Here is a 21,063-nt window from a genome sequence, read left to right on the forward strand (position 1 = left end):
GCTGTCTCAAAGCTGTGGCTCCTTGGACATCTCCTTGCCTATATATGTCAGGCGTTCAGTTGGGAATGACCTCCAGGAGGAAGGTGGTCACAACAGACGCTTCCAGCTGGGGCGCTCTGTACGAGGGCAGTCCTGCATTCGGCTCCTGGTCAATCCACGAGCAACGCTTACACATTAACTGTCTCGAAATGATGGCAGTGTGTCTGGCCTTAGAAACCTTCCTCCCAGCCCTAAAAGGACATCATGTCTTAGTGCGGTCAGACAGCATGTCGGTAGTAGCCTACATCAGCCAGGGCGGCTTTAGGTCTCGTCCCCTTTACAGGTTGACGCAACGTCTCCTGTTATGGGCACAGAAAAAACTCCTCTCACTATGAGCAGTTCAAGTGCTGGGCAGATTGAACCAAGGAGCGGATATGTTGTCGAGGAACAACATGGCTCTGGGAGAATGGAGGCTGCACCCTCTATCGGTTCAGAGAAAATGGTCAGTTTTCGGCAGGGCAGAGGTCGAACTCTTCGCCTCTGAAGACAACTATCACTGCCCAATTATTTCTCAAAAACACAGGATGCTCTGGCCCACGACTGGCCCAACACCCGTCTGTATGCTTTTCCCCCGGTCGCCCTGCTACCCCAGGTTATCAGGCGAGTCAGGGAGACGAGATGCTCTCTCCTCCTCGTGGCCCCCCTCTGGAGGAATCAGGTTTGGTTCCCGGAGATGGTCCAGATGCTACCGAACAAGAGCAAGTAACCTCGTTCCACAGTTGTTTATAATCCAGCTTGACACACTAGGAAAGGCTTTCCAAGCCAAAAGCCCGGCGGCAAGCCGTTACAGCAATGTGGGATGATTTTGAAATGATTTTTGAAGTTGAGAGAGAAAATAAGATGGGAGTTTTTCGACATACCCCAACTGTCTTGAACTGGAAAAAACAGAGTTAATGCAGAACAAGACAAGATGAGCATTTGAGGTTAAAAAGTATATACAGTACATTGTAATTTTTTTTAAATACCCAATCATTTTGCTAGATTAGACTCTTCTTCCTCGGCTGGGATCGTTTACAACCGCATTTGGGATCGTTTGAAGCCGCATTTAAACTGCATTTTGGGGCACCATAGAAGTCCACTGTATTGGAGAAAAATCCTGAAATGTTTTCCTCAGAAAAAAACATAATTTCTAACATTATCTGTAAATTTTTGTTCTGGAAGTGAACTTCTCTTTAACGTTAGTTAATGCACTGTGAACTAACATGAACAAACAATGAACAGCTGTAATTTTATTAACTAACATAAACAAATATTAATAAAATGTGTAATAAATATATTGTTCATTGTTCGTTCAGTTAATACATTAACCAATGTTAACAAAAGACACCTTATTGTAAAGTGTTATCCTGATATATTTATGTTCTATGGATATTTTTCAATAAACTCTTTTGTGCATGACCAATAATTGATTACTTTTCATTCTGCAGAAAAGCCAATGACGCAAGTTTCCATTATGACATCTTAACCCAAATATAACAGTGTGACAACATGCCCCAATACATCTGCCTACAATGTTTTTAATGAACTGAACCTTTTCCCCTGAATAATTCTACAACATTACACAACCTGATAGTGGAGAAAAGAGTCCTTTCAAAAATCACACACAGCAGGAGTGAAGATCATGTAAAAGAGCAAACAGCCCTTTTTAAATCAAAGACTTAAAAGCGCGAGGATTAAGTCTGACCCTCCTAGTGACTGAAAGACAATGTAACTGCTTCATCAAAAAGAGATCAATAAAGGGGCTTTTGTGCTTCCACTTGGCTAAATGAGAACATAAATTGTGCTCTCCAATAAAATAATGGCTGGTAGATTCATTTGCACATTAACCTTTTCATGTCTCTCAAAGGGCTGGTTAAATTACATATTATCACATCTTTTCTCCAACTTTGACACAAAGCAAGGTGGTCTTTAAATCAAGAAGTCTGCCGCCGTGCTATAGTGCTCATAGTATAGCAGGCATAGTTCAGTGACAATGGGAATATGTCAAATGTATATTTTCCCCAAGATGGATGAGTATAAAGCTTTATAAGAATAAAGTGTTGCCGAAAAAGAACATACTGGCACCTTCTCACCACTGGCATGAATGCAAAAGCACCTATGACCACTTCATATTTATTTAATATACACTATTTAATATAAACCACCACCCCACGACCTTACTATCACACATACTGTGTCTTTGCTCATCTCTCCATCTGGAACAGTTGGATGGCTTTAACATTTACAAACAAAGTGAAACCTTTAATTGGTTCCAGAAGATAGGAGACATCCCTGAATGAGAGGACTGCCCTTAATAGTAAATGACAAGGACAAATGTATGCCATAGAAACAGACAGGAAAGTCTATAGAGGAGGTTATTAGGATGCCTACCTGAAAGGCATCCCATGAATAATTGCAGAACCAGCAGTTTCCATGACAACCCCATTTTAAATATTGGAGGTCAGCGAGAGCTCACATTCAATTGAGGGTAAATAGAATGCCGTCTTTGTCCAGACTTGATCCTCTGTACCCTGAAATCAAAAGACAAGATGAGAAGAGTTAGAAAGAGTTTGCCAAACTACAGCAGCCATGTTCAGCAATGTTTCCTAACTGTGTGTCATGTAAATGAGTTTGGAGAAATTTGCTCACCAATTGATCCTATGCAGTGAATGGGTGCCGTCAGAATGAGAGTCCAAACAGCTGATAAAAACATTACAATAATCCACAAAAAATAATCCACACAACTGCATCAATTAACACACTGTGAAGCAAAAAGCTGCATGTTTGTAAGAAACAAATCAAATTTAACTGCCAAAATACCTGTCTTATATCTGTCTTAGACTGTTATTGCTTGTAAACAGTGCTTGATCTGTGCATATTTCTCTCCTGATTTAGACGAGACAACTTTTTTCACTTGAGAAAGCAATAATATGGATAGAGGAAGCAAGAGTTTGAAGTTAAAATGTCTTAATTGTTTTTTTTTTTCAACAAACATATAGCTTTCGCCTTCACAAGATGTTAATTGAGTTGTGTGGATTGCTTATGGATAATTGTGATGTTTTTATGAGATGTTTCTGACGGCACCCATTCACCGCAGTGAATCCATTAGTGAGCAAGTGATGCAATGCCAAATTTCTTCAAATCTATTCTGATGAATAAACAAATTCTATAGTGTGAGTACATTTTGGGTGAACTATTCCTTTAGAGTGAAGATGTAAAATATAAAAAAAGAAATGTTTTATTGTTTAGATCAATACCTGTCAGACAGACCTTGGAAAGTCTTAGCAATGTCTTTACCGCAGGTACTGTGATAATCTTTTTAATCTTTGATCATAAAAAATAAAGCTGACAGATAGTGTGGCGTATCTACACTGATAATACTCAAGGATATAATTAGCCTTTACTTAAATAAACCTTTTTCTGCCAACATCATACAAGGCTTTTAGAAGGGTTAAGAACTTGGCCCAAGGTACAAATCCCTGTATGCCATTCTCTGGCCTTCACAGCTCTATCATCTGGAGGGGAGACTTCAGGCAACTAACTCTCACACATCTGGTCTAACACAAGATTACTCAAGCACTCCAGCACACACACTCAGTGAATTCACAAGTACTTCGTCTTTTCTGTATAGACAAAACTAAAATGAAGTTTATAAATCAGATTCTGCCAGTACAACAGCAAAATTGTGTGATATTGAACAGTTCTGCAAACAAGAAGTTAATAGACTGCTGTAGTAAGATGTACAGGATTTTTGTAGGCCAACCTGAAAATTTCCTGTAAGTAAGCCTACAGACGAGACTTACGGTTCTTAGCCACTATAGGGAAATAGCAAGAGGAATAAGAACATGCAGTAAACGGTGAAACTGTTTGCACTATAAACCAGTGTGTTCACAATTCAGATAATATATTACAATAATATGGTAAGGCACACCAATTTGCGATATCATACAGCAAAACGAGCTGTTTTGTACAGCAAAAAAAGCTGGACACGGATGATACCTGAAGCCAGACCCATTCAATTTACAAATAGCCAGGTCCGCCCTTACGGGAAAAATATGACGGATAGGGCTTTTTTTCTTTAGGGTTACTGCAGACAATAAGCTCTGTGACAACAAAAGTTTATGTTTTTTTTAAACATTTATCATTTATCATGTTCCCAATGACCTCTGTAGTCCCATTTACCATTTTTTAGCAATACACTCTTCATAAACATTATTGGTTCCCCAAAGAACCTTTCAGTGAACAGTAAAATAACCATTTTGAAAAACATTTAAAAAAAATCTAAAGAACCTTTTTCAATTAAAAATAACCTTTTCTGATTTGAAAAGGTTCCATGGATGTCCAAGGTTCTTCATAGAACCACTGATGCCAATAAAGAACTTTTTAAGAGTGTAGCTTTTTTCAAGATGAGTATTAAATTATTACTGATGTATTTCATGTCATAAAATAAAACATAAAATATACTGAGTTTGAGTTCACCACATACATAATTTCAGGCATTTAACCAAAAGCCCATTCAAAAAACCCATTGATCAGGATGATGGAGCCAGAAATGCTAAAACTTTTTTCTGGGTAGACAAAATACAGCATCCCTGAAGCACTCTATATAATGTATTCATGATAATATTAATGGCTGTTTTGTTTCATTTTGTTCTGCCAACAGAATAGTGCCAAAAGCAGGATAAATTCTGCATGTTGATATGGACATTTTGATATGAATACAGACACTCTGATAGATACAGTGAACCATTCCAATAGAGATATTGCCTGTAAACATAAGTTCAATAAACAGTTAACATGTAAGTTATACTATAACCTATAGGCCCGTTCACACCAAAAACGATAACGATAACTATAAATGCAACCAATGCGTCCACACTAGTGAACGATAAATGTCTATTTTTGTTGCATTTACACAACCAGTAGATGTCCTCAGCATGCATGTTTCGAGCGCATCTAAACAGTGAATATAGTGTTTCTCTAACATTGTCAATGTAGTGAAAATAAAAACAATAAGGACTCTTTTCTACTGCACCTTCAAAGGAGGCAAGACAATGTTGTCCAAACTAGCACTGAATTCCTGAGGTAATTTTGTGTTTTATGTTACTCTGTTTGCTGTACAATGTCTGTTTGCTTCTCTACAATGTGGCCTGCTATTTCAAATGTACAAGCCTTTTAAATTTTAATCAGTTGTAAAAAAAAAAAAAACATTCTGAAAGTAATCCCAACGATATCGTTGGCCTGTATCGTTATTGTTATAATTGTGGTGTGAATTGTGGCATCCATAGCACTTCTAGCACTCTCAGTGTTCAAATTCCTCACAGGTTTTTATCATTATACTCATTCAGTGTACTATATCAGTAGAGGAATGTAGATAATAGTGAGTTTGACAATGAGATTGTATGGTAATTTGTATTTTGGATACAGTCATACTGTTTTGGACGAAACTCACTCATAAAGTCACCTGACAAAGCCACTTTTCCCTACCTACTGGTGTAACAATAGCTGTGTTTCCATTACAGATTTTGCTAAATGATAGTGTTTCCATAAACCTATGTTATGTGAATAAAACGTAATTTGGACATGGTGACGGATGTCGATAGGTTTATGAGTATCGCAGTGACCACACTAGCCATTTCTTTAAATCGAAAGAGACTTAGGCATTATCTTTAGCAAAGCAGTGCGAAATGTGCCACAGTGTGGCTGGTATAAACACAAGCATTGACACCGGTGGTCGTGACAGATCCGTAATGCTCTGCAGACGTGTGCAGTGTAAATAAGAGGTCATCCATATCCATGCGATTCACTACAGGAGGCCTTTATTCACCTCCTGGAGCCATGTGAGGCACCTTTTTTTTATTATGGATGGATGCACTTTATTGGACTTGTTTTGGACTGATGAAGAGAAACACCCGTCTATGCAATTCTAAAGATTGCAAATTCCAGGATAATTTTTAATATAACTTCGATTGGATTCTGAAAGAAGGAAGTCATATACACCTAGGATAATAAAGGGCAAATTTTGATTTATGGGTGAACTAACCCTTTGATGACAAGGAAAACCTTGGCCATGTATGAGGTGTTTTTAAAGAACTTTTAACATCAAACATTAAAGAGCTTTTTATGTATGCAATGTGACCTGTAAATGTGAATGTGTTTCCAGTGTAGTTTTGCAAAATTTTCTGAAAAACCACCTCATGCGAGCATACCGACTTTTTTGTGATATATTTTTGCTTCTATTGGGAGACCCAATTTCAGATCAATTTCAATTTGCACAATTTGAAGGGTACTAGAAATGCAGCTAATGTAATCTGCAGAAAGAGTGCCTGAAAATCCCCAAAATAACGCAAATGCTCTTGAACATGTCAGCTAGCAGAGAGACAGAGAAAAAAAGTGAAAAGTCCTACTTCATGTGGCTGACACGTAAACAGATAGCAAGAAAAAAATGTTGATCACTGGATATGATCCTTACCATGTATGGATGTAGAGTATAAAAAAAAATGGTGGATGAGCCATAATCGTCACATGACTCAAGTGGGTCGCACACCGAACGCGTCTAAAATTCGAACACATAGTTTTCTATGAGCATACGCACACCGGCGGCGCCATTCGGTGCCTGTCCGCGGCGCCCAGCTATGACTCAGGAAGCTGTTCAAATTTCTGCCGCGCCACAGAGCGCCATCTGCATAGTTTTATATTAAATAACATCATATTTGTCTCAAATCGTCCTATTAGATTAAAAAACAAGATACCACTGCTGCAAAATACTACTTACATTAGGTTTACAGCTTGAAAAAAATGTAAACCTATATAATTCATTCATATTTTATTTTCTCAATACATTTTTTTCATACGCAAAATCTAAAGTCCTATGTAACATTTGCCTGTCGTAATTACATTCACTGTCTTTGACTACCACCTACTGGATTTACAAGGTCACAACCGTCACTTGCAGTTCAGAACTTCACTGAAAAATGAGCTGACACGTATAGAATGTGCGCGTCTGGTGTGCGACACCTCCAGCTGTCCTCGGCGCGACGCGATGTTGCGCTGCGTTTCTCGTCCGGTGTGCGACCCCCATAAACCACATCAGCGCTTTTGGAACTCTGCCTCACCAATCAATTTCAAGGACTGCAACTACAACATTAACTTTAACATGTTGTAAAAATTAAAACAACTTGGGTGTACTTTGTTGAACATTGTTTTGCAAGCTGTCTCTAATTTCATATGATATTTTAATAGGTTGTGTTATCCATGGTATAATTTCTAAAATGATATTCTTGATTAGCTTTAGTACCATATGGCAACGTTACTATTTATTTTCCTAAATCACTTCCAAGTGCAAATGGCAAGAGCTGAAATTGGCCATGTTCAATGGGGCTTCACCTCACAATGGTCATCCAATAAGCACGTGCTTTACGCAGCACAACAAATTTGAATTTATTACTCATACAAAAATAAAATGCTTGAATAATCACCAACTGAAGACTTATTAGCAGGGCAGATTAAAGTAGTATCCAGCCAGCAAGTGTCATGATAGCCACACATCTTTACTTAACCAAGTGAAGTCTTTTAGGAGAACATCCTTTATCTATCACATATAAAGAAGTACAGAATTCCTTGAGAGAGTTAGTGTCAGCATTGCTGTTCATCTCAGACAGCTGCAAATAATATGTTACTAAAATCTTATTTTGCAGAATACTTGACTTTTATTCAGTAGCTGTCAATGAATAGAAGTCTTTTTTTTCCACCCATTTCCGCCACTGAATAAACAATGAAAAAGGTAACTACGACTTTTTGTCAATTCTGACTTTTTTCTTGAAATTGGGAATTGTGTAATGCAGACTCAATTCTGAGAAAAAATACAAAAACGTTTTTTTTTTTCTCAGAATTGTGTGATATAAACTCACAGTTACTACAGTCATAAAGTCAAAATAGCGGGATATGAACTTTCTCGCAATTTTGACCTTTTTTCAAACAAATGCGAGTTTGTATCTCTCAATTCTGACTTTTTTTTCTTGCAATTTAGTTTAGTTTTTTTTTTTCATAATTCTAACTTTATTCTTAGAATTGCATAATACAAACTCACAATTCTGACTTTTTCCCCAGAATTGTACAATTTGAACAATCAGAATTTCTGAAGTTGGAATTGCGAGACTTTTTTTTTTCTCAGAATTGTGTGATATAAACTTACAATTGCTATAAAGTCAGGATAGTGGATCCTGTATTAACTCACAAGTGCGAGAAATAAAGTCAGAATTGCGCATTTTTATCTTGCAATTCTGACTTTATTTCTCGCACTTGTGAATTTGTATCTTGCATTTCTGATTTTTATTTTTTTTTTCGCAATTGTGAGTATATCTCAAAATTCAAAATTTCTCTTATAATTCTGACTTTTTTCCTCAGAATTGTACGTTTTAAACTCGCAATTGCGATTTATGAAGTCAGAATTATGAGATTTATTTTGACTTTTTTCTCAGAATTATGTAATATAAACAATCACTAGTTATAAAGTCAGGATAGTGGGATATAAACTAGAAGTCAGAATTGAATTTTTCTCGAAATTGCAGTTCTGACTTTTTTTGCAATTGTTTATCTCAAAATTCTGACTTTTTTCTCTCAATTCTGACCTTTTTTCTCTCAAATGCCATTTTTTTTATCTTGCAATTCTGAGTTTTTTCTCAAAATTGTGTGATATAAACCCACAGTTGCTAGCTATAAAGTCAGAATAGCAAGATATAAACTCACAATTGCAATAAATAAAGTCAGTTATATCAAATTTCGAGATAAAAATGAGCAATTCTGAATTTTTTCTCACAAATGTTAGTTTGAATCTTGCATTTCTAACTTTTATTTGCAATTCAGATTTTATATATCAAAATTCTGACTTTTTTCTTGTAATTGTAAAATTTTAACTTGCAACTGCGATTTATGAAGTCAGAATTGCGAGATATTAACACGCACTTCTGAATTTTGTCCTAGTTATAAAGTCAGAACAGCGGGATATAAACTCACAATTGTGAGAAATTGCAATTCTGACTTTTTTTTGTCTTGCAAATGCGAGTTTGTATCTTGCAATTCTGACTTTTTTCGCAATTGTGAGTTTATATCTGAAAATTCTGACTTTTTTTCTCACAAATGCGAGTTTGTGCAATTCTTACCTTTTTGTTTATATCTCAAAATTCTGACATATTTCTCGTAATTCTATCTTTTTTCTCAGAATTGGAAACTTTAAACTCGCAATTGCGATTTATGAAGTCAGAATTGCGTAAGTTTTTTTTCTCAGAATTGTGTGATATAAACTTACAATTGCTAGTTATAAAGTCACAATAGTGGGATATAAACTCACAATTGCAAGGAATAAAGTCAGAATTGCAACCGCAATGCTGAATGTTTTCTCGCAACTGCGAGTTTATATCACACAATTATGAGAAAAACAAAATCAGAACTGTGAGTTTATATCTCGCAATTCTGATTAAATTTCCCAGAATTGTGCGTTTATATCACACAATTCTGAAAAAAAAAAAATAATAATGTTATAATTGCGAAATGTAGATTTGAAATTGTGAGAAAAAAAAGTCAGAATTGTGACATAAAAAGTCATTCAGTGCTGGAATTGGCCTTCCATATGCCATTTTCTAACAGCAGGAGCAGATTGACCAGGCCAAACTTTGACTCACTGTAAAAATTAAATAATACTCAGGCATCCACATGTTACAAATCTGTGGACACAAAAACATGAAAAAGCATCATTAACCATCTATTGTGTGTCCATGTGAAATCAATAAATGGCTCTAACATACACCTAGAAAATGACAGCGTAACTATCACAGGCCTTTGTAAAAACGTATCTCTACCATAGGATTCAGGCCTTTCAAATGTTTGCTTTGTCTGTGTGATTGGCGGTTCATCCATTATGGCTTGTGGATGCATTTCAAAGCTCCGCACATGACATGCAATATATGCCTCGCTGTAATGCTGCAGACGGAGCGTTCACAGCCAACAGTCTGAGCTGAAAATGAGCCCACAGAGAATTTCTTTGTCCTTTAAATTCTGCTTGATGCCATAATAAAAGCCAAAATATGGCATGCTTTATGCTTCAAAAATGGGATCTGTCTGGAATATTTGCAGACATTCACATTTGCACTGCAGTCGGACAAAAGAGAGCAAGAATAAGGCACAGAACTTCCATTCGTCCACCACAAAACACGTCTCAGAGCAAGACTCCGGAAAGCAAGCCGTGTCTGGCTTTAAAGCAAGTGCCCACGGTGAGGTTGACCTTGGTGCTACCTCTGTCTAGAAATCCATCAATTTTTCAATGAAGTCTGTATTAATAGAATCTCCACTCTGCTCTTCATGGGATTCACACGAGATGTACAGTATGCGTGTTCTCTACCTTTTAAACATAAATGAGACAGACACCCACTCTTCCCAGTTCTGCCACGATCTCGGGTAGAAAGTAACACTCTAAATCTTTTATCTGGTTCCCTTGACTTCACTTGATCCACAAACACCATCTTTGAGTTTCTCTGTAAACCCAAGCATGATTTCACCTATAGGCAACCAGTCCCGTTAGAGTGCAAAATGAACTGTGGTGTTGTTAAAACCTCAGCTGACACGAACATTTGAGAGCAGCGGTTGACAACACGGTCGAGGAGCGTGTAAGAATTCTCCAGCTGGTATTGTGCACTCCGACTGAACTCTAATCTACAGGGTGTGAATGAAAAATTAATGTTCAGCATCCAAAAGAGCCAAGAAACCACAGTTACAAGATTTATCTAGCTGGATATGACTGAATTTTGAATGAAGCACCACAGAGACTTGGCTGGTTTGCATTCACACTTCTATTCATATTATACCACTGTCTCCTGTATAATGGATGTCTATGGGTCAAGTATACAAGCAAACTAGACTTACATTATACGTTTATATGCATCAGCACAATTTTTTGCTTGTTTTTACCAGCATAGGGATGAACTCAAATTATTTGCTGTAGTATTTCGACAGCAGCTGTGACATGGGACCCTGGATATTCCTTTATTCTCTCTCTTTAATGACAGAGCTGTGTGCTCAGACTGAAACTATTCATGCCGTTTCTGACAAAAACTGTATTATTTGGCTGTGAAATTGCTGGTGCAGAGATTTGAAGCACGCATCCAGCAGGTACGCCATATCTCACACTTCAGCCTCGACCTGCTGCATATAAACATCAGCTCTCTATGACTCAACAAGCAATGCTGGGAGAAGGGGGAAAATGTAATAAGTCACAGAAGACAAGCCTTCCTGCTTGTCGCTTCCCTCTTGACTTGCATCAACACAGAGGTGTGTGCAAACAATCTGGCTTCCCTAATGATGCTTTGAGAAATCATCCAATGTTTTTTTTATTCTCTGACAAGCCAGCAGAGTGCAGCATAAACTGCCTCTACTTCTAGTGCAAATGATTGCTATGTATGAATGAGTACTCATTTTTATTCTGGAATTTATACTTTCTACAAAACAACACCTGAATTAAACATACACCGCCTTCTGCTGCAAGTCTCAAGAAAATAAAACCAAACAAATACTTCTATTAGAGATTCTAATTATATGAAGATTGCGATTACTCAGATTAAAATGCAGGTGTAACACCTAAAACCATATAATGACAAATGATTTTTTAAAAAGGAAATCAGATGCATTGTCTTATGTGATTGCAAGGCTGGATTTAATATTACCGCTTTTCTAATTTTCAAAATACTACTACTATGGGAGATGAGGCATTGTGAAAGACTTAAATCAAGCACATTGTCAAGAAAAATACAACTTTAATATGAGAGAAGCATCTGATCGAAATGAAGCATGAGATTTGTCCATGAGGGAAGACAGTTTGTCAGTTAGTCCATTCAAACAAACAAACAAACAAACAAAGATATAATCCGATCAATATTGCTTCAAAAATGGTTGCAAAGTTTTTAATTGCAGTTTTTTTTTACATCATTAAATAGATGGTTCCTCTCTACCCAAGTCTCTAGTGGCATCATAAACACAAGTGGAATAGTAATTTGGCAGACAGGATAGATTTCTAATGACATTCCACAAATATTTTAGACTGTGATAGATTGAAATAGGTTCCAACCGGTTCTTCCAAGTCCTATATTTTATAATTCATTCACAGATGGACAACTGAGAGAGGTCCATCTGGACAGATGTTGATGTTGCTGAGGTTCACTGACCAAAAGTGGTTGTGAAAAATGGAGAGCAGAGAATCTAAGAATAGAGAATCTAAGAATGTGGACTAATTATGCAATATTAATGAAATGAAGAGAGGAATGGAGATTGTAATTCTTAATCTGAATGATGAGTTTGCAATAGCAAAAACTAAAGGTTCCTCAATGGTTCTTGAATCAGATATTGGTTCTTTAAAGATTAAAACAGCTCTTCAGAACAGTTTTTTGGTTGTGAGTTCTTTATATAGTTAGTTTTCTAAAGAATAGAGAATATAAACTACTTTATGGATGTTAGAATTATTTTCTTTGGTACCGACTGTATATGGCATCAGACTTTAAAACCCATCTGGTTTTAATTGCCTTTATTTTTACGTCGAGAGGCAATTTGGAAAATGCGTCCACTTACATAAAAAGCATTCGCTATAAACATAATAACAGAAACTAAGAACATTTATCTATTTTATAATTTGCTTCAGTGATTGGTCTATGAGAAATCGTATAACTCGTGTAATTACAAAAAATGACAAACATTTCTCACAGCCCATAAAAGAACAAGCTGCGGAGTAATATACAGTATGATCTAGATATAATGCGCCATGTACCTTTTCTACTTATTTTAAATAGCCCTCAACTATTAGTGTTGTTCTGTCTCAAACTCGTTTACCTGTTTGACTTCCCACAGTTTTCAGCCTCTTCGCGTCTGCCACTGTAACAGCAGCATCTCTCCAGCCATTCCACGATGCCAGATACGAGACGAGCGCGCTTCACAAGTGCAACTGCCACAGAGGAATTATTTCTGCCTCCGGAAATCCACGATACTCCTTAAGAAACGGTAAAACGTGCTGATGATACCCGGCTGGATTACTGTAAGGCAAATGAAAAGTAAAGCAAACGCGTTACGCATGGAGTATCCTCAGTTCAGCCTCACAGACAGAGGTGAATGCGCGGATCCACTCCACACTGCGCCACGCGTCAACGTGTGTGGAGCCGCTCGCGTTCACATCCCCGCTGTGACGCAACACAAACTTCACATCACTTCATCTGCTGTCAGTTCATCAGCACAGATGAAAGCAAACACCACATCCCGTGGAAAGATTGTGGGAGGGATATGAAAAGACTTTTTGAGTCGTAAAAAGTGTTAGAAGATGCATCAATAATAGATTAAAAACATGATATCAGGTTTAAAATGTCCTCGGTGTTTAAGGCACATTTCTTATTGGGTCAAAGTTGGGGAAAGTGCCTGCTAAACTGAGCAGTATTATTCTCCTTTAAAAGAAAAGACATTTAGAAAACCTATTCATTTTAAAGTATCTCATGAATTAATGAGAAAATAAAATATCCCTCAGGGTTAGGCAAAATTCAGGCTCCTTTTCATTTAATGAGTGTACATTTGAATTGAACTGGCCCACAAGAGAATAAATTGAGGCTTATTTTGAAGGTTATGCAATAGCGCTTAAATAAATATATTATTAATTGTGCCTATTTATTTCCTGATATGTTGAATAATAAGCTCAGGCCTGTCAAAACAGCCATTTATTTAGATGTAATTTATTTTCAAAAAACCTCTGAATGAAATGAATGGGCATTCAGCCCTTTATTCATAAATAACTGACTCCTGTACTTATAGATATCAACTTATTAAGCCTTATTCATAATTTTATTAAGCATATATGTTTCAAGACTATGCTGTATTATGAAAGTCACTAAGCTGTGTGTTATGTGAGGGAAACTGTCCTGACAGAAATTATAATTCTTTGAATTCCATTCCATTTTAAATCACTTTCTTCACTTCAAAATGCAGTTCTGCATCCTCACTTCAATTTCAGGAATATGCTGATACATGCCATCAGAGATCAAAATCAGCGGCTGTATCAGCCTTTTAGCAGCTGTTCCTCGACTTTACGCCTTTCCATTCTCATTTAGGCCTGCTTAATCAGTGTGTCATGTTTCATTAAAGAGAAGTGAAATGTCACATTTTGTTAAGTTTACATTAAACAGTCTAAGACGGCTCTGTTGAGATGAACTACTGTTGGAGGTTTTTATTATATTCATTTTTTCAAACATCAAAAGCCAAAAACCACACCACACACATTGTTTGTCAATTACTATAAGAGATTTTAGAAGTATTTTCTGTGCTCATTTTTGTAAAATTCTGCAGAATGCATTCACAGGTTAAAATGTCTGAGTACTATGCATGTTAATAGTACAGCAGTTTAACTATTTTGAAAGCTTTGTCAATTAGTTTAGTTCTACAATAAAAATTCCTGATAATTTACTCACCCCCAAATGTCATCCAAAATGTTCATGTCTTTCTTTCTTCAGTCGAAAAAAAAAAAAGTTGTTTGATGAAACATTGTAGGATTTTTCTCCATATAGTGGACTTCAATTGGGATCAGCGGGTTGAAGGTCCACATTGCAGTTTCAATGCAGCCTCAAAGGGCTCTACACAATCCCAGCAGAGGAATAAGGGTCTTATCTAGTAAAACGATAAGTAATTTTTCTGAAAAATAAATAAATAAAATATACTTTATAATTAGGGCTGCATACCATTTTGTGGATTGATTCTGAGATTTTCTGAATGCATGGTGATTCTCTCTGGAATTGATTCTAAGCTTAATTTTTAACAACAGATGGCGCTCTGAGCTAGTTTTTAACAGCACAATAAAATGCTCACGAAGAAGAGCACTTGTGCATCCGGCTTAATCACGAATTTGCATTCGCTTCAACCTTTTTAAACTTTACGAATAATAATTTTAGGTTCGTGTGTGTGTGTGTGTGTGTGTAAGCATTTGGAAGCAAGCAGAGTATGAAACTAAGCTTAGAATCGATTCCAGAGAGAATTGCGATGCATTTGGAAAATCTCAGAATCGATGCAGAATAATTTCTTAATTTCTGATGCATCGATTAGTTTTCCCAGCCCTATTTATAACCACAAATGCTCTGCTCAGCTTCAGAAGAACCTTTTTTGTTTAAATGGTTCCATAAAGAATCTTTAACATCTGCAAACCTTTCTGTTTCACAAAAGGTTCTTTGAGGTGAAAGAAGGTTCATCAGATTATAAAAAGGTGAGAAAGAGATGGTTCTTTAAAGAATCTTTGACTGAGAGGTTCTTTGTGGCACCAAACATGGTTCTTCTATGGCATCGCTGTGAAGAACCTTTTAAAGCACCTTTATTTTTAAGAGTGTGGGACTGAGGACGTCTCTTATTTACACTGCCCTCCAAAAGTTTGGAAACGCCCTAGAAAAGTGGGGTTTTGGACAATATTGGGATGAATCCTTTTTAATTTGTGATAATGTTGCACTGATAAGGGACAACACAAACTACGAAAACATATTTCATTACATAGAAAACAAATTATACATAGAAAAAAATAATAATATTTTATTCACCATTAGCAGCTATTACAGCTCTGCATAATCTGGGCATCCGAGCTGTCAGCTTATTCAAACATTGACTTGATATATTACTCCAAGCCTCCTAAAGGATTGCCCAAAGATGATTCATGCTATGCTGATATCGTCCAAAACCACCCTTTGCCAGGGGTGTTTCCAAACTTTTGGAGGGCAGTGTAGATATTCAACCGCAGCATCTGCCATTTAACATCAGATTGAGCAAAACTATTAGCCTAATATCAGTTCACACACAGGCTTATCGCCGTGTTAGTTGTAGTGGGTGACAAGAAAAATACATTGAATATCATTATGTTTTGTCATGACCAATTTATTAAAGATCCACCCTCATTTGTATAACAAATGAATAAAATAACCTTGACAATTTAAGTTACTTACACATAACTACTGAAGAACTTTGCACTCTCCCACCGGACTCGTGTGTGTATAGGTTAAGGGGGAAAGCAGGCAGTGGACCAAACCATTGTGAGGAAAGAGAGGGGGGACTCAAAACATTTCTGAACTTTAAACAATTTTAGAAAATAAGACCCTACCTTGTTAACTGGAGTACACAGATGAAGACATTGTTATTTACAATGTGATTACACAATGCATTAAGTCATGGATGCAAAGGTAGTGCAAGAGAAGCATTTGTGGTTAAAAGTATATACGTTTTACATTTTCTTTTGGAAATGACCGATCGTTTCACTAAATAAGACCCTTATTCCTCAGCTGGGATTGTGTAAAGGCTTTTGAAGCTGCTTTAGAAGAAAGCTGGAGCTTTAAAAGGTTCTTCACAGTGATGCCATAGAAGAACCATTTTTTGTTCCACAAAGAACCATTCAGTCAAAGGTTCGTTAAAGAACCATCTCTTTCTAACCTTTTTATAATCTGAAGAACCTTCTTTTTCACCACAAAGAATCTTTTGTGAAACAGAAAGGTTCTTCAGATGTTAAAGGTTCTTTATGGAACCATTTAAACAAAAAGATTCCTCTATGGCATCGTGAAGCAAGAAGAATCCTTGAATGTTTTCCTCAAAAACCTAATTTCTTTTCGACTGAAGAAAGAAAGACATGAACATCTTGGATGACATGGGGGTGAGTAAATTATCAGGAAATGTTTGTTCTGAAAGGGAAATAATCCTTAAATAAACAAACAAAGAGCAAATAATGTTTGAATTTTGTTTGAACTGTTCCGAATCTTTGAAAGTCAATGGAATCTTCTGCAGAGTTCTGTTTGTGCAGATTCCACGTGGGCCTGTTAATGACTCATGAACCTCGAAGCTGTGTCTTTTTTAAAGGGGGAAAAGTAGCTCATGGCTTTTGAATCATGTAGCATCACTAGAATTATTTACATTTATGTAAGATGTTATAGATTTTGTATTAGGCATTCCAAAAGACTGGAAGCTTGAATTTCTATATAAATAGCAGCATCAGCTATGTTTCTCAGTGTTTATCTGTAATTTGAAACAGCGGTTCAAAGATCAAAATATCTCTTCAAAATCTATCACAACATCTTATAAAAAGTAAATAAAACAAACTTCCCTGAGGATGACACATCAGATTTATATAGTCCACAGCAGGCACGTGCACAGGTAGGATTATGTCTGTGTTTTGTCCTGTTCTGTTCTGTTTCCCAAGTGTTTTTTCCCCTATGTTTCTAGTTCATTTGGTTTAGTCCTTGTTCTCCCCCTTTTGGTTTAGTCCTTTTGGTTTAGTCTTGCCCATATTTGTATTTCCCCCTGTCATGTCGTTATCTTGTTTGTGACCACGCCTATGTTTCTGTGTATAAAGTCTGTAGGTGCGTTCCGATCGACAGGGTCCCTACGCAGTGTTCACTGCTCCCTACTCCCTTAACACGGTATATCCGTTGAAGTGGACTTCGCTGACAATAATCGCTCATTTGGAATGCCCTGGAACGTCATCAAAGCAAATCAACGGCAGGGTCACGCAGATTATGATTTAACATAAATAAATATTGTAATTTATTTTACTTTCAAATTTAAATAAATATAAAATACATATAAACGTATGTATCTAAAAATATATATTCCAAATATGTTTAGACCGTTAACAGATTAACAGATTTTTGTGGTTTTATCTCACGCACTTTTTTCCCCACACAGCCTATTTAACTATCCTGTGGTAACATTAAATAATACAAGACAGAGCTTCACCCCGCCAGTTTTACTTTCATTCATAAAATACAATATGCAAATGTAACATGAATCGCCATAACCATTCATAAACAGTCTAATTTGCATAATAATAACAACATTATTGCAACCGCTCCATTGCAGAGCCTTTAAAATACTCCAACGGATCTGCTCCATCATTACTTCTAACTAGTGACGCGGTGCGCAATGACAGTTGGGTAATTTTCCCCGTCCACTTCCTGTGAAGTGAAGTACCGATGTTCCCTTATTCCCTATGCCGTTCGCAGTGCCCTTCGAACTGAACATGTTCGCTCCCTTCGATTTGGAATCTCACTTAAGATGGCGGAATACCCTGTGAAGTCCACTTCGCAGTCCACTTACAGTCGAATGGAACGCACCTTGTGTCTGCTCACTCCCCAGTGTCTGTCGATGTATTGTTACACATGTTCATTGCTTGCTCCCGGTTTTTGTTTGTTTGTATTAGTTTCAGTGTTTTGTTTAATAAAACTGTTTTTAGTCATTTAATCCGGTTCTCCTCATCCATCTCCACTCCTCCATTCATCCAGACTGTGACATACACTCGGAAGTGCCCTTTTTTTGGGGAGTTTTTTATTTTTATAAATCATTGCTATTGATAACCCTTTACGTCTGTTTGTCTTTTTAACAAATATTTAACCAATTAAAGGCATTAAAAAGCGCATCTCTTAGAACCGCTCAAACTGTCAGTCAAACTTCACAACTCCGCCCCCTGAGCGCCGCGAACTTAGGTAAGTTTGTTACAGCACGTCAGTCAGAGTCATAGAGCAGAAGCAGATGAATGTCTTCGTCTTGTAACGGTAAAATATCTTGTTGTTTGAATAAATGAAACGTTGTCTTTATGAAATAAACACTAGTATGTCTATAAAGGTTCATATGCATCACCACACCGGTGTGATGTTGACGTAATGTGATGTCGTCGTTTTAATGATGGACAAATTGCACACATTCGCTGGTCAAAAAACCCGCGGTGTAACTGCATTTGAGTTTGACACAAAGCAACCGAGTGATCCTTGTCAGCTAGGTAAAATATATTATAAACATTTTTATTTAGATTTTATGGCTATCTGCTGAATGTGCTGATGTATGTATATATTATCTGTATAAAAGTTATTAATACTAATTAAATATAAGAATATTATTGTGTGGTTTTTTTTGGTGGTGGAGGGGTTGGGGGGGGGGGGGGTGCCCTTTTTTCAGTTTCAGCACATGCCCCTCAAAAGGTCTGTGCACGGCCCTGGTCCACAGATCTTGTCAGAACTCAGCACAAGGTTGAAGCACTTTACAGCAACGGACATAAACTTCAACCACTTTAATGCATTCATTATACTGAATGTCTTCTGCAAGGTTGAGCAATGCAATTGAAGGATTTTCCTTTTTTTTTTTTTTTGAAAGGGTAAATACATCGTTTTGTATGTCATTCTAATAAAACGTGCCCACAATGTGACTGCAATTTCTTTTTTTGTCAAACATGGTGGACAAAGGCTTTCTTTCAAGAACAAGTATTTTTTTTTGGTCACACTTTATATTAGGTGGCCTTAATTATTATGTACTTACATAAGAAAATAAGTACAATGCACTTAATGTGGTCATATTGCATTGCAAAACACTTTTGCTTCTATTAAGGTGGGATATGGGTAAGGTTAGGGACAGGTTTGGTGGTATGAGTAGGTTTCAGGGTAGGTTAGGGTGTAATATACTGGCAGCAGTGTGGGGGAAGCATGTTAAAACAAGTGTTTATGGTTAGAGATGGCACATTATTAGTAGTATGTATGTATGTTTTAAACAAAATGGTAAAAGAATATTTAATATTCCTAAAAGATAATATATGCATTACTAAAGACTCAAACACCCACCATACTGTGGAGGGTTTCAACTGTCTATCATTCAGTTTTAAAATCATTGTTGTGCCTTTACACTGTCAACATGTCATTCTCCAAACCAAAAAAGTCCAAATCTCAAATAGACTGTGAAAACCATCAGCTCCAAATAGAATGGACTGACAAGTACTTGTTCATGCAAGCAAATACAGCTAGTTCTCAACCAGTGTGTTTATTATGCAACCAAACCAAGCTGTAGCGAAGAAGTTGAATATGAAGAGGCAATGTGCAGCTCTGGCATCAGTCTGATTTAGCCTCTATTATGAACCAGTTTTGAAAGCACTTTTTGGTTGATTTTGTTATAGTTTGTCATGTTTTGTCTCAGGTTGAACTCTATTTTTGGACTGAGTCCTACAGTAGCAGTGTTCATGTCTCTATAGAGCTTTATTCAGTAGGTCATTCCCACTAATGAATCACTGACTATCATCAATATCATCCATTATTACGCAATTATTTAAAAATGTGCTTTTATGAGACGTATTATTCTTGAAATTGAATGATTCCTGAAGGTAATGAGGAATAGATAGCAGTGAGGAGTGCACTGGAAGACAATGAGTTGAGTTCAATTTAAAATAATTATCTTAATGAATATGTCGTGAATTGCATTTTGTATCATGAGAATTACTTCTGGTGATCCATACCAAAAAGCACACTGTCACAGAGGTCGGACTGAGACGAGCGGATCCATTTGCAGCATTTATTAATACAGGCAAACAAACACAGGGGCAGGCAGAAATCGTAGTCAAACACAGGCAGAAAGGTCGGGGCAGGCAGCGAGAATCACACACAAGAGGGAGTCCAGGAATCAAAACACAGGAAATCAAACACGGAAAGAAACGCTCAGAATGTAGCCGGGGCAATACAAGACTTCGCGAAGAAGCTGTGTATGTGAGTGGCTTATAACCAGTCTGTGTGATGAGCTGCAGGTGTGTGTGTGTGTGTGTGTGAATGAGCTGCAGGTGTGAGCAGTGATAGGTGCAGTGGCTTGTGGGGGCTGAAGTCCATGATGTGTAGTGCAAGAGTTTGTGATCTCAGGGCGACGGAGGCTCAAATCGTGACAGAGCCCCCCACCTAGGAGCGGCTTCCAGACGCTCTAAATACCTATGTGACAGTTAGGGATGGAAAACGGAACCCAAGGCTCTGGCGACCAAGGCGGAGATGGAGGTCCGGAGGTACGCGGTGGAGCCGGAGCGACAGAGGACCGAGGCTGTGCCCGCGGGAGAGAGGAGGTCCACAGAGCCGGTAGGACGGAGTGACGAGGCGCAGCCGGAGGAGTAGAGTCCAGAGACGAAGGTGGGGCGATGACTGACCAGGGCGGAGTCGGAGGGACGATGGAGCCCGGTGGAGCTGGTAGGCCGACGGCGGAGACGAGGGAGCA

The 21,063-nt window shown here is 37.4% G+C and overlaps 1 long non-coding RNA gene across 1 annotated transcript in view; it reads right to left on the bottom strand.

The window, feature by feature from the left end:
• Window positions 1-13,173, bottom strand: part of LOC141290759 (uncharacterized) — a 31,787-nt gene extending 18,614 nt beyond the window's left edge. The window contains exons 1-2 of the long non-coding RNA XR_012340210.1: window positions 12,889-13,173; window positions 2,410-2,549 (exon numbers count right to left, since the gene is read on the bottom strand). This is a non-coding gene — a long non-coding RNA (uncharacterized lncRNA). The remainder of the gene's footprint in view (window positions 1-2,409; window positions 2,550-12,888) is intronic.
• Window positions 13,174-21,063: the final 7,890 nt, after the last annotated feature.

The sequence above is a fragment of the Garra rufa genome, chromosome 18 (genome assembly GCF_049309525.1).
Source record: "Garra rufa chromosome 18, GarRuf1.0, whole genome shotgun sequence".
Lineage (NCBI taxonomy): Eukaryota > Metazoa > Chordata > Actinopteri > Cypriniformes > Cyprinidae > Garra > Garra rufa.